At 35.9% G+C, this 13,424-nt stretch overlaps 1 long non-coding RNA gene across 1 annotated transcript; it reads right to left on the bottom strand.

Moving 5' to 3' along the window:
• Positions 1 to 330: 330 nt before the first annotated feature.
• On the bottom strand, positions 331 to 1,503 carry LOC113326720. The gene is made up of 4 exons (XR_003348499.1): positions 1,334 to 1,503; positions 820 to 943; positions 587 to 708; positions 331 to 424 (listed from the first exon to the last, which is right to left on the bottom strand). It is a non-coding gene; the product is annotated as an uncharacterized LOC113326720 (long non-coding RNA).
• Between the last annotated feature and the right edge of the window lie 11,921 nt (positions 1,504 to 13,424).

The following is a 13,424-nucleotide window of genomic DNA, read 5'->3' as shown; positions in this document are numbered from 1 at the left end:
ACTATACAGGTCCAACATGGGATGCCTCCAGCTGCACTGCAAGGGTAATCAAACAAAATTCAAAGAATTACGAAGCCTATGTAAACTATACGGGTCCAACATAGCATTCCTCCAGACTAATAAAAAGAAGAAGGATGCGGGAAATGAAAGGGCACTTACTTGATCTTCAAAATCAGGACTAGATAGATTCATAAGAGAGGTTCCTCCTCAATAAAACCTGAAGGAGGTACGAAAAAATCAACTTATTGTCGACTCTGAGCATCACAAAATGAAAAAATGAATCTTAGGATAAGATAGGGTTTCGGAAGGCATACTGTATCCACTTCAATTGGATTCATCTCCTTAAGTTTCTGCAAGTGATTACATGTGTTAGGGTGGAATACATTGCCAATGAAGCTGTAGACTTGGGAGAAATCCAGTATAGCTGGAGCAACAAAAACAAGAAACCAATATCAGTTGTATCATTTTACTCAGATTTCCATACACAACACTACAAGTCAAACACATGAGAGATTCAGAAAGAGAATTCAATTTCACACTAAGTAAATAGAGAATTTAGAAAGAGCTTGCAATAACGGAATTTCACCATTGGATAACTGAGGCCATGAAGACATTGCAGAGTGCAGGTCATGTTTTAAGCAGCGAAGACGGATCTGGCCTTGGAACAGATCTTGATTCTAACAGATTTGAAGACAATGGACACACCCCCTGTAGTTTGTGGTAGCATCGGAATTGCCAATTTTACGAAATATTAGTAGGAAAAATCATTTTTCGGTCTAACAAGTTTAACAACGACTGATAGTAAACAAGCACACTGACCATTTTTTGCTGCTTTCTATGGGTATGGATGAACTTCTTTTCGTTTTGGCCTTCGAGGTGGTAAATGTTCACTTGTTCCATTCTTCTGAAGCTTTTGAAAATACTTCTGAGAGTGTTGGTAAATCTGAAAAAGTCAACACTACGAATACATAAGAGAAATACCAGCAGACACCCATAACATCAACAGCTGCAAAACCACCAGCTTCACCATCAAACAAAACCTAAGCCAACCTCCATCAACAAAATCTTCACCCAATATAACAAAGCAGCCAAACCTAAAATACATTATTCTTCATAAATCAAATCATAAACAATTACTTCAATAAAATAAAACAAATAAACTAAACCTAATAATTCATAGAACTGAGTAAAATTTACTCATGCTTTGAAACTAGAAATAACACAAAAATCAAACACATGATTTTCCCAAAAATTATACGAGATATATTATTCACAGAATTAGGTCAAAATCAACCAACATCATCAAAACTTGAAACAAAATCAGGGTTTATACCTGATAATAAAGTATGTCATAATCAACAAACTGTTGGGTAATAGAAGCTCAATAACATATCAGATTGATGATTTGATTTCGATTTCAGGAACAAAATTGATTTTCTAGGAATTCTAAAAATATTCAAGCTACTAAACGATGGATCAGGATTTCTCTTATATGGGTTTCGATTAGGATATCATACTTTAGAAGAAAAGGTTTTGATTTTGGGTTTTTTCAGCTGAAGTCACCTATGATTATTCTGAGTTTAAAAGATGGGTTTTGAAAGAAAGAAACTGGGAGTGAAAGAAACCTTAGAAGATACGATATTGTGATGAAGAGATAAAGGTTTTGATTTCACGTTTTTCACATAAAACCTAAAGGGATCTCGGTTTTCTGCTCTGTTTGAAGGTTCTCAAAATAATAAAAACTGAGTTGTGACCAATTTTAGTTTTTCTCAAAATAATAAAACCAATGTCAGAAAATTAGAAGGAAAATAATTATTAGAAAACCCTTGGAAATACATAATATTAAAAAAAAAACACCATGATGCACAACGTTTAAATACGCCAGAAAACGTTGCACCCACTAATTTATTTTAATAAATCAAAATTACTAAGTTTGTGCAACGGATTATCTGATGCGCAACGGATATGGATGTTACAAAGTGTGCAACTATATCCGTTGCACACCTCCAAGACCAAGGCGTTGCTAAAACCAAGATATGGTGTAGTGTCAATTTATTTTAATACTAAAAACCGTGATTTATTCGATCGGGTACTATAAATAACTGGGATCCCATTTGGGTGATCCATTGATCATGATCATATTGTCTTATATGATTTAGTATCCTCCTCAAATATTTGTGTTTTGTCCTCACCGGTTATGCTAAAAACAGCCAACTATATATCTATCACAATAAAATGTTTCCCATTTTGTAAAGACACAAAACTATTTTTGTCTACTAATATTCACTAACATCCACCACCGTTCGTAAAAAGCAGCCACGCACAATATTTTTTCCACCACCAGTAATGTTACCACTTCCACCACTCACAAGTACCCGTCCGCCACTGTTTCCACCATCCACTGCATCTTTCACTATCACCATTAAAAATTATTAATATAATTTTTAACCGGGGTCACTGTAGTACAGTGGTAAAGTCATTGGGTGATGATACCAGTTACGTGAGTTCGAAACTCGCCAGCATCAAATTCCTTACCGAATAATTTATATATAGATTTTAATAAAGTTATTTTATTAATAAAAATATGTATTTATTAGATTCATTAAATGAACATTTAACGTTGCCACCTCCACCACTCACAAATACCCGTCATTGTTCCTACTAACCACTACTTCTTTCACTACCACCATTAAAAATTATTAATATAATTTTTAGCCAGGGTCGCTGTAGTATAGTGGTAAAGTTATTGGGTGATGATACCAGTTACCTGAGTTCGAAACTCTCCAGCACCAAATTCTTTACCGATCAATATATATATAGATTTGATGAACTTATTTATTAATAAAATTATGTATTATTAGATTCATTAAATGAACATTTATCAAGAAAAATTAATTAATCATTCATCATGAGCAATTAATAGGATACTAATTAATAAAGTATTTATAATGGTTAGTTGAAAAAACCACGGTCATAGATTTATCCCTCCTAAACAAATTTCGGCAGCACTTTATCTAGCCTAACTTAGCCAAGCTTTGTTTTGTATTCTAGAAAAAGGAGTAAAAAAATGTTAAAGTTCGTGCAAAATCTTTACAATTGATGCCAAATTCAGACTACGAAATTTACAATATTACTAATTGGGGTACCAATTTAGTAGTGAGGGTACCAAATCCCATATAGGACAAAGTATTATTTTGTTTGTTTTATATAAGTTTTGTTATCCTTTCCAGTAAACTGATACCCATTAGGAGCTTTAAAAATTTGTTGACGTTCATTACACATGAAGCTTTTGAAATTTCAAGACCTCAAGCAGCTCATGTCAAAATTCTACCACATTCAAATGTTTCTACGAATTTTTTTATGGAACTTCAAACAAAAACTGTGTGGTTAAAATAGACTTTTAGGAATGAGTGAAATCAAGCGAAACCAGATCAAAGTTAATCATATGAATCCGGTTACACAAAGTGGCTGCAATTACACAGCATGCATGCACTTCAACTCGCGTATAAGAAAAACGCGAGCATCTATGTCATGCATTTGTTTAGGCTGACTTGATTGTGAGATCATGTTCTTCAATGAGTACTTGACAAGTTAAGATAGTCATTGTTAAAGCTTTAAATCGCCACAGACGCTATCTCTGTGATTGATTGTACAACGCAGAAATACACGACATTTGTTGGAAAATGAGACTAATATGTGCTCGTTCCTTAAACTAATCGAGATAAACAAAAGAGAAATTCGATATGGAAGGAAAAATACATAGAAAGTTCATGAAGTATAACAAGGAACACCAAGAACAGAATCCAACCACACGCTTTCAGATGTAAACGACGTAGTTGTAGTACATGCACCTTGGAGAATAAGTAATATTCATGCAAAATAAATTCAAACTCAATGTGGTCGTCATCGCTATCATGTACGTAGGTAACAAGATGTCATTGAGAAGTAATTCGTTACAAGTGTAGTTGCAGGAATTCCCATAACTAACACCCCTTCATATTTTTCATTGATCTAAACATATTTATCATAAAAAGAAGGTAAAAATGTTAAAATTGTAAAGATAGACACATGAAATTTTTTACATGGTTCGATCATTGTGATCTACATCCATGGTTCTTCACTAGTGATTGTTGTAATTACATGAGTGTTACATTTAGAATCTCCATTAATGAGTATTTGGAGCTCTCTAGATCTAGTTTTTGGGAAAGAAGATGATAAAGAAAATAAAGTCCCTCTACAAAATATCTCTCTCTACAAAGTGTGCATATCCTTTCTCTCTCCTGCTTTTCTCTTTATATAAGTGTTTACATAGTGGATGACAGCTAATATGTAGTGGAATATAGCTAATAAAGCCCCTATCTTCGGATCTGGCGTGCGTTATTCTTGCACACTCATATTGGATATTCTCGCACGTGCTCGTGCTACATCTTCTCACGCTCGTGCTACGTCTTCTCATGCTCGTGCTACGTTCTCTCGCGCTCTAAAGAAATGTAAATATCGCACCATCTTGATGTTGATAATGGCGCACGTCCTTATATAAATGACGCACACTTGATATGTTGTGCGATATTTTGCCCCTACATTTTGCCTATTTTTTCTTGAATATTGCTTGAAGAGATATCTTTAAGAAAAAATCCGTTGTTGTAGTTGTTGGAGCGGGACGCGTGATGTTGGAGTAGTCTTTGATATTTGTTGATGAAGGAACTACACGAAAGAATACTTTTCTTGAAAATTACGTACTTGCCTCTATTCTTTTGTGAAGTTCCGAAGATTTGAGAAGTATATATGAAGTATCATTTCTTGAAGTATGCGAAGTATGAAGTATCCTTGAAGGAGTATAGAAGTACTAATCCTCGAAATATAAGAAGGATCCGTCCTTGAATGCGAAACTATTGCTCCATGTTCTCTGCCCCATGTTGTGCTGTAATGCAAATAAGAATCTAGATTAGTATTCAACATTTCTTTCATCAAAAATTTTCATTTATGTTCAAGTTCAAATCGTTTTTGTTTGTTTCGATTTCCTTTGTATGACTTGTTTCGTCTCATTTGATAAGTGTCTTTCATGGAAATTATCCTAGTGAGGTCTAATGCGGCCTTTATATTTGTAAAGGTCTTACTTTCATTTGATTTTTTGTTGATGTGAGAAAATGTTGCATAAGTTGTTAAGTCTGCAATGGGCTTGAGCGAACTGGGCTTGCTACGAAATTCTTGTGCGAAAATATCGCCTTAACATTTCCTCCTGAAGTGTATAAGTGACGCATCCATACAAAAAGAAGAGCAAGAGGCGAGACTTGAACCACTGACATGCCTCTTGTAATCCTGCTTCATGACCAACTGTGCTACTTCTTGTATGCGAAAGGAACGCACGATGCAATAGTTAAAACGTTATCTTCGCCATTTGGAAACCCAGTAAAAAATGTAAAAAGTACGCGTAAGGTGGTATTCGACTGTGCGACCACGAACACAGATATTGTTGTCTTGACCAACTTTTCAGGCACCTCTATGCGACATAAACACATAACATTTTTCAGTTATTCTTTTATTCGGTCTTGGCATTTCATCAAAAATATGCGAAAATTATCGCGCTAAGAAGGACTCGAATGCGTGACCTGTAGCCTGCTTTCTCAACCTTCAATCATCTGTGCTAGATTTCGCTTGTGACAGAAATCACAGCAATCGCCTCTTATGCTTATCTTCGCCCTCCTTCACTTCCTTTAACGATTTTCCTCTTGTTCTTTCTCCTGAACATGAAAATTTTCCACTGAAACTTCCATTTTTTTCCCTGAATTTTGTAGATCCAGTAAGATTTGTTGCAGGTAGGATAAAATTCTTTACTCTTCCCTGCTTCTAGTGCCAAAATGTAATTGCAGGAATTCCTACAACTAACACCCCTTTATATTTTCCATAGATCTAAACATATTTATCATAAAAAGAAGGTAAAAGTGCTAAAATTGTAAAGATGGAAACATGAGATATTTTACATGGTTCGATCATTGTGATCTACATCCATGGTTCTTCACTAGTGATTGTTGTAATTACATGAATGTGACATTTAGAATCTCCATTAATGAGTATTTGGATCTCTCTAGATCTAGTTTTTGGGAAAGAATATGATAAAGAAAATAAAATCTCTCTACAAAATATCTCTCTCTACAAAGTGTGTATATCCTTTCTCTCTCCTTCCTTTCTCTTTATATAGGTGTTTACATAGTGGATGACAGCTAATATGTAGTGGAATACAGCTAATAAATCCCCTATTTTCGGATCTGGCGTGAGTTATTCTCGCACACTCATATTGGATCTTCTCGCACGTGCTCTTGCTACATCTTCTCATGCTCGTGATACGTCTTCTCATGCTTGTGCTACGTTCTCTCGTACTCTAAGGAAATGTAAATATCGCACCATCTTGATGTTGATAATGACGCACAGTTGATATGTTGTGCGATATTTTGCCCCTACAACAAGTATTTAGTTCCTAAAGTTGATCACCTTGCAACAGTTGGTTATGCACCGAGCAAGTGTGCGCAAATTCCAGAAATCGAAATGCAATTATCGAGGAAAATACATATCATGACTCATGAGAATAACTAATTTGTTTTCATATCCTTAATTTGATTCTTAACTAGGGCTGCACAAAACCGACTCAACCCACCAACCCAACCCACACCCGCCTGAAATTACCCGCACCCGACCCAACCCAACCCACTTAGGAGTGGGTCGACTATGGGTCACAACATCAAAACCCATCGTATCGGTCGACTGTGGGTGACAACTTCCCTCACCCGACCCAACCCACCCACCCACCTAAATATTTCTAAATTAATGCTAACCCTTAGATTACCTATCCTAGATGAACCACATCCATTGAAGTGATAATATATAATGCCTAAACCTAATCATCGGTAGTTTCTATTCACTGAAGAGTCTTTAATCAGTTCCCTTCAACTGTAGTCTCAGAGGTTCAGTTTATTTTTTCATTTTCTCTTCGCTTTGTAAATCAAATCACAGCATCACCAGCAGCAATCAATCAACATTGTCACCAGTAAACCAACAACCAAAGGTGAGACTTGGAATCATTGTAATTTGTAAATACTAATTAGGGTTTTGTTTCCTAAGATTGATTTTGGGTTGGCTTATTTCAATTGGTTCTTAATGTAATGTTTATTGTATTTTATGGTGGGTAACCCACCACCCACCCGATCCAACCCACCGTAATGTGGCGGATGACAACTTCTGTTACCCACCATCAGTGAGTTGGGTGACGGGTGAGGCCAAACCCGACCAAACCCGACCCATGTGGAGCCCTATTCTTAATCATGGTTTCAAAAGATATCAAATATTTTTCATTTTAATTTAGTTTAGTTAATCATTTAGGCGTTGAACGTTTGAAGTACCAAGACATGTTTTGAAAATTTGGGTTTTCCAAATTGAATGAATCCTAACTAATAATTTTCATTCTGTTGTGAATTCTTCTACTATAATTATACCAACCAAATCACAAAATTCAAACGACAAATACCACTTGATGGGTCCAAGAGCATAGCTCAGTGGTATCCCATCAACTCCAGTAAGGAGGAAGTCAGGGGTTCGATCTCCACCGTAGAGGTTTGAAATATTTAATTTAGTTGTATAGAGGGGTTTGGCGGGGTTGAGTCTAGCAGTGGGGCTAGTCCAACTGACTGGATTTGGGTAGGGGCGTGAGTCTTTAGCCTATCAAGAAAAAAAAATCCACTTGATAATCATAATTATTAGTAATTAAGATAATTATTAATACAGTATATTAGCCTCAAAAGTTAGTTAGTTAAGTTAGTTATATTATACCATGTTTTTTTGTTGGTACATGTACTGTTGTTTATAGATGAGGGGATACGGTGGTCCTACTATTTTGAGTTTCATCGTGTGGTCGGATATTTGTCCATCACCTTAGCGTGAATAACGCTAAGTAATTACAGCCGGGGAGCTGGCATTATGTGGCTCGACCCGGCCCGTTTGAATAGAGACCGTCTTGAACCGTTGGCTAAACGTATTGAGTTGTCCAAACCATTTGGACTAAACTTGAGTTTACCTCTTCGAATTATAGGAGTTCCCTATAAACTTTATTGAACTGTAGATCGATGATATATCTTGTCATAGTAGCAATTTTTCACGAAGTGCTAGATTTTCATAGGTGTATAAAAGTGTTACAACACGGAATGTGTCTAGTTAACAACAAGGAAACTACATTGCAATACATGGGCCTAACATTTTGCACCCTATTCTCTTAAATGTATCACCCCCCTTCTTCAATAGTTTCTCTACTTCTTGCAAACAACCCCATTTCCGTGGATTCCGCTGCTGCATTCCAAGGCCGGACACTCGACAGTTGAATCATTACTACCAATACCAAGCATCCTGCGATTTCCATGAAATTGAGAAACAGCACAATCAGAAGCAAAGAGGTGAGAAGACACATATTTGTCATAGCCTCCCATAACTGGCATTGGTACCCCCATCTTCACCTTACTAACATAGTTGCTCCCATAAGTCTGACCTAAAACACCATCTACATTATCTGTTAATCTATAAAACTTGAAATTGAATTCCAAATGAGCAAAATAATTTTCATCAGTAATACTATAACCATGGATTCTTGATTCTTCCACGCCAATCGGAACCACCACTGCTGTGACTTTGAAATTCCCAGCGACTTCTACAGTGACACTGTTTGTATTACTAGTACGGGTAACAATAACGTTTTCTCCCTTTGTTGATTTCCATTTGGCACCTTCACTGTGCGGAAGATAGATAGATTTGCCATCAAGTGAAAATTCGAGGTGATCGACGTTTTCTTCACATTTAGATGTTCTTTTAGCTTCCACAAGAAGTTGGTTGTTTTCGAAGAGGATGCCAATGGATTGAACCCAAGTGAAATCTCGCGTCATTTTAAGGTTTCTCTTTCCGATGATATGACCATTGATGTGCAAGTTTCCATCGGAGACTAAACAAAAATCTTGGTTTTTCTTGCCATGGAAGTAGAAGGTGATCCCGTCTCCACCGACAAACCGTGGGTCCTGACACACAGCGCCCGGGTAGTTACAGCCTAGTTTGAATCACAACAGGGAAGGAATATATGTCAGAAACATTACTATTAATAATTACTTAAGCATGCAAATGTATGTGCCTGTTCTGCATGTTTCTTAACCAAAGCACGGGAAAAACGATAGTGTTCTAAACTGCCAACATAAACACTGATACTTACTACAAACAGGTTTGCAGGTGGCACAGTCCATTAAACAGGTATCAGGACACTGCACTGGGAAATCTTGCCATATCAAGTAACATCCAACATACCTTCTTAGATTGCACCTCACTCTTCTTTGTTGGGGGCTCTAGGGGGGTTGGGAGCTCTCGGGGGGTTGGGGGCTCTGGGGGCCAAAGGGAACGCCTCTACCCAAATAGTGAGCCACAAATGGAGTAAGGAATTCATTTTCACCGGAAATACCATTTTACACTCGTCTATAGCAATTAATGAGATGTGTATACTCCATTCTCTAGTTCTTTTTATAGCATCTGTAATTCAATAGAAACGCCCTTAGTGAGTTGATGTCATGTTTCCCATTACCTTTCTTTTTCTACGAAAGAAAAACATAGACTTCTCGTGTGGTTAAAGTATTTGAGTTGATTATAACACTTGCAAGGAGCTCAATAAGTAAAAACTAGGCATGCAAGTATGCAACTGATTAAAACATGGTTTTCATTTGCAGGTTTCTGAGAATCACGATTCATGTCATATTCAGAGCATGCTTATTTCTTTGGTCGACTGTTTCTAAGGAAGTTCTTTTGGCTACGGTAACGCCCATTTTGTTAATTTCCTAGCTTGTACTGTGGTTTTCTTCTTCTTGATTTCTTTTTAAGTAACAAAGAAAATTCAGTTCGTTAAATAATACGGAAAATGAGTCATTTGCCCAAATATTTTTTAAACATGGTTATAATGGACGAGTAAAAATTAAAATGGGTGAAATGAACACCATAAAGAATAGCAAGAATGAAACTGGTTTCATCCTGGCTTAAACTTAAAAAAGAGCGAGGATGAAACTAGATGCGTCCTGATGTAAATTAAAAATAAGAAAAAATATTTGAAAATGGATAGGATGAAGCTGTTTACATCCTGGCTATCTTTACATTCTCGTCCATTTAAACAGTATCAAATTTTACATGTCTTTTGCACCCAGAAATTGTTGTTATTGGGTTAATTGACCAATTTTGTATCAATAATAGAGGTAAGAGCATCATGGCCGATATTGTGAAATCTCTTTTTTTTATTTTGAAAAGAGCGTTTATATTAAGATAAAACATATTTACAAATTGCAAAGACCAAATGGATCTAATTACAAACTCATAATAGTTTCCCAATCGTGTAAAATTTGTGTAGCACTAAAAAACTTAAAAGTTCTTTAATCACAGCTCCAAAGAGCAACAAGCTATTTAATCGAAACAATGATTTCTGCCGCATATTTCTTAAGCCCTTCAAACACCCGTTTGTTTTTTTCTTTCCAAATCAACTGAAAAATAATAGCAGAGTGAATAATCTTCCAAACTTCCTTACCTTTTCCCCTTAAAATAGTAAATCCCATTTTAATCTTTGGTTCGCGTCAAGACGTTTCCTAAAATCACACACCCTTGCCCATTATTTATCATATCTACCACTGTTGCATATTTGTCTTTACAAGCCTTATAAATAACAGGGAAAAGATCCTTCAAACAACCACGATCAACCCATCTATCCTGCCAAAATTTTATGGCTTCACCATTGCCAACCTTATACTCCGTAAAATTCAGTAAATCCGGCACCAGATTCACCACATTCTTCCGAACACTGGTGCGCTGAGAGTTTTTATCAGCATTTGGCATAAGCATGTCTTCTGTAGAATGAAACTTTTGTTGTACTATCTTTATCAATAGGGCATTTTTGCTTCTAGAATATCTCCAAACCCAATTCGAGAGTAAAGATTTATTAAAAATTCTTAGATTTTTAACACCCGAACCTCCTTTAGATTTAGGTAGACACAGTTTTGACCAAGTCAGCCAGGCCATTTCCTTCGCCCCTCCACACCCCCCCAAAGAAAATTCCCCATAGGATTGATCATTCTTTTTTCAATACTAACGGGAAGATGAAATAACGATAAGAAGTACACGGGAAAACTTGCTAACACACCTCTAATGAGCACTAGTTTTCTTGCCTTGGATAGAAATTTTTTTTCCCAACTAGCAAGCTTTTTCTCCATTCTATTCAAAACTGTACACCAAACTGAAGTGCTTCTCCAGTTAGCACCTATGGGCATCCCCAAATACTTTATAAGAAGTTTTTCAGTCTTGGATCCGAGTTCTCTAGCTAGCCCAATGATAACTGCGTCTGTTCCAACACTAATCATCGTGTTCTTCTCCAAATTTAACTAGTTAAGGCCAGTTAAGTTTTGGAAAACATAGAGAGAAACCAATAATCTTCTTACTTCCTCTACACTTGCATCAACAAAGATGAGGGTATCGTCAGCGAAACTGTAACTGAGAAATCATTGTTCCATTCTCAATCACCTTGAAACTGGACAGCTAGCCTCTCTAGACAGCGTCATTCAGCAACTTAGAAAGAACTTCCACCACAATTAAGAAAAAAAATGCGATAACGAATCTCCTTGTCGCAAACCTTTTGTGGGTTTAAATTTTTCCGTAGAAGCTCCGTTCACAAGAACATACAAGTGAGAGGATGACACGCACCCACTAATCCACGATATCCATTTATAACCAAAACCATGATTACGAAGAATAGTAAAAAGAGCTTGCCAATTAACGTTGTCGAAAGCCTTCTCCATATCGACTTTGCAAAGAATTCCAGCCTTCCACACATATTGTGAAATCTCTATTTTAACGGCCACATAGGATTTTTGTTTCCTTTCCTATAGATTCATCTCCAACGGGAGTTTTCATAGAGGATGTGAGGATTATGTGAAATAAATTTACATCCTCTAGCCATCCTCTTGGTTCAGAGGTTCCCTTAGAGGATGTAGATAACCTGGTCATCGTTTTTATGGCTTTAATTGCATACTCTAATAACCTAGTCATCATTAAAAATTTCTCAACAAAAGTAAAGATAATTATGGTTGGAAATGTTTTTTATTCACCTCCTTTATATTAAGGAGATTTTCATCTCACATCGAAATTAAAATTAATACCATATATATTTAAAAAGATAACTGGGGAATATGAGAATTAATTGGGGATATGAATTATTTTTCTCATCCTAACTATCATGTTAAGGTGTGTGTTCGAAATTAAAAAAGATCCAAATAATCTTTTCCAAATATTAGTATCTTTTTTTGATGTTTTAAATTATAAATTTAATTTATTTTTTATTTTTTTAATTTAATTTAATTTAGTATTTCTAATTTATTTTATTTATTAAATAAATTTAACTTTTTTTATCTATTTTTTTATTTTAATTCTGGATGGTACTTCCTCTTCTGTTTGATGATCTAGAGTATAATTTTTTGATTCATTTGGTCTGTCTGGCAGATACCTTAAACTGAAGATGTCTTGACTCTTGAATGGTCAATTGTTATGACCAAAAACCAGAACCGAATCACCAGACTCCTATTCGGTTTCGGCATTCAGATATTCATTGACAATTATAATTTTGAAGCATCAAAGGTTTTTTTTGTTCTTTTTCTTTAAAGTATCTCTTTCTTTCTTGATCCAGGCCTCGGTGGTTTTCTTTTTGTTCACACACGAGGAGGCTATTATTCAGTTAGTGGTTTTTTTTATCTAATTTTACTGATCCGTTTGAATTTGATTTATTGTTTTTTAATCTTAAATATTTATCTGACTCAAAATTATTGAACATTTCAGTTACAATAAAATTATAACTCTTGCACGGAATTGTACCAAATGAATTTGGTATAACTTCAATCAAATGTCTGAGAGTTAGATGTATGAGCAAAGCAGGGCCGTCGTTGCGTATAGGCCAGCTAGGCGACGGGCTAGGGCCCCTAAATCTTAGTGGTCCCCCCAAATCCTATTGGTTATGTAATTTCCCATTAGGTATTCGACTTTTTTTTTCCTTTTTGGGAGTCATCGTACTTGCACTACACCAAATTCAGCATTAGCAACTCAGATTAGTAACAGAAATAGAGCTGTTGCTAGTTAGCAACCAGAAAAAGCTGTTACTGATGTTTAGCAACAATTTTTCTCTGTTGCTAATCTCGCAACCGAAGGGATACTGTTGCTAATAGCAACAGTGGAGATCATAAGCATGCGATTCACATGCTTCCCGGTAACACTTCCACCCTCTTTGACCACTTGACCCCTTGACTTTAGACAATCGGGAAGAGATAAGTTTCTCTTCTACTTCTTTCTTCTTCCTTTCTTTCAGAGCAAAAAAAATAAATAAAAAC

This window comes from Papaver somniferum, unplaced genomic scaffold (genome assembly GCF_003573695.1).
Source record: "Papaver somniferum cultivar HN1 unplaced genomic scaffold, ASM357369v1 unplaced-scaffold_10, whole genome shotgun sequence".
NCBI lineage: Eukaryota > Viridiplantae > Streptophyta > Magnoliopsida > Ranunculales > Papaveraceae > Papaver > Papaver somniferum.
This window is presented reverse-complemented; position numbering and strand designations above follow the sequence as displayed.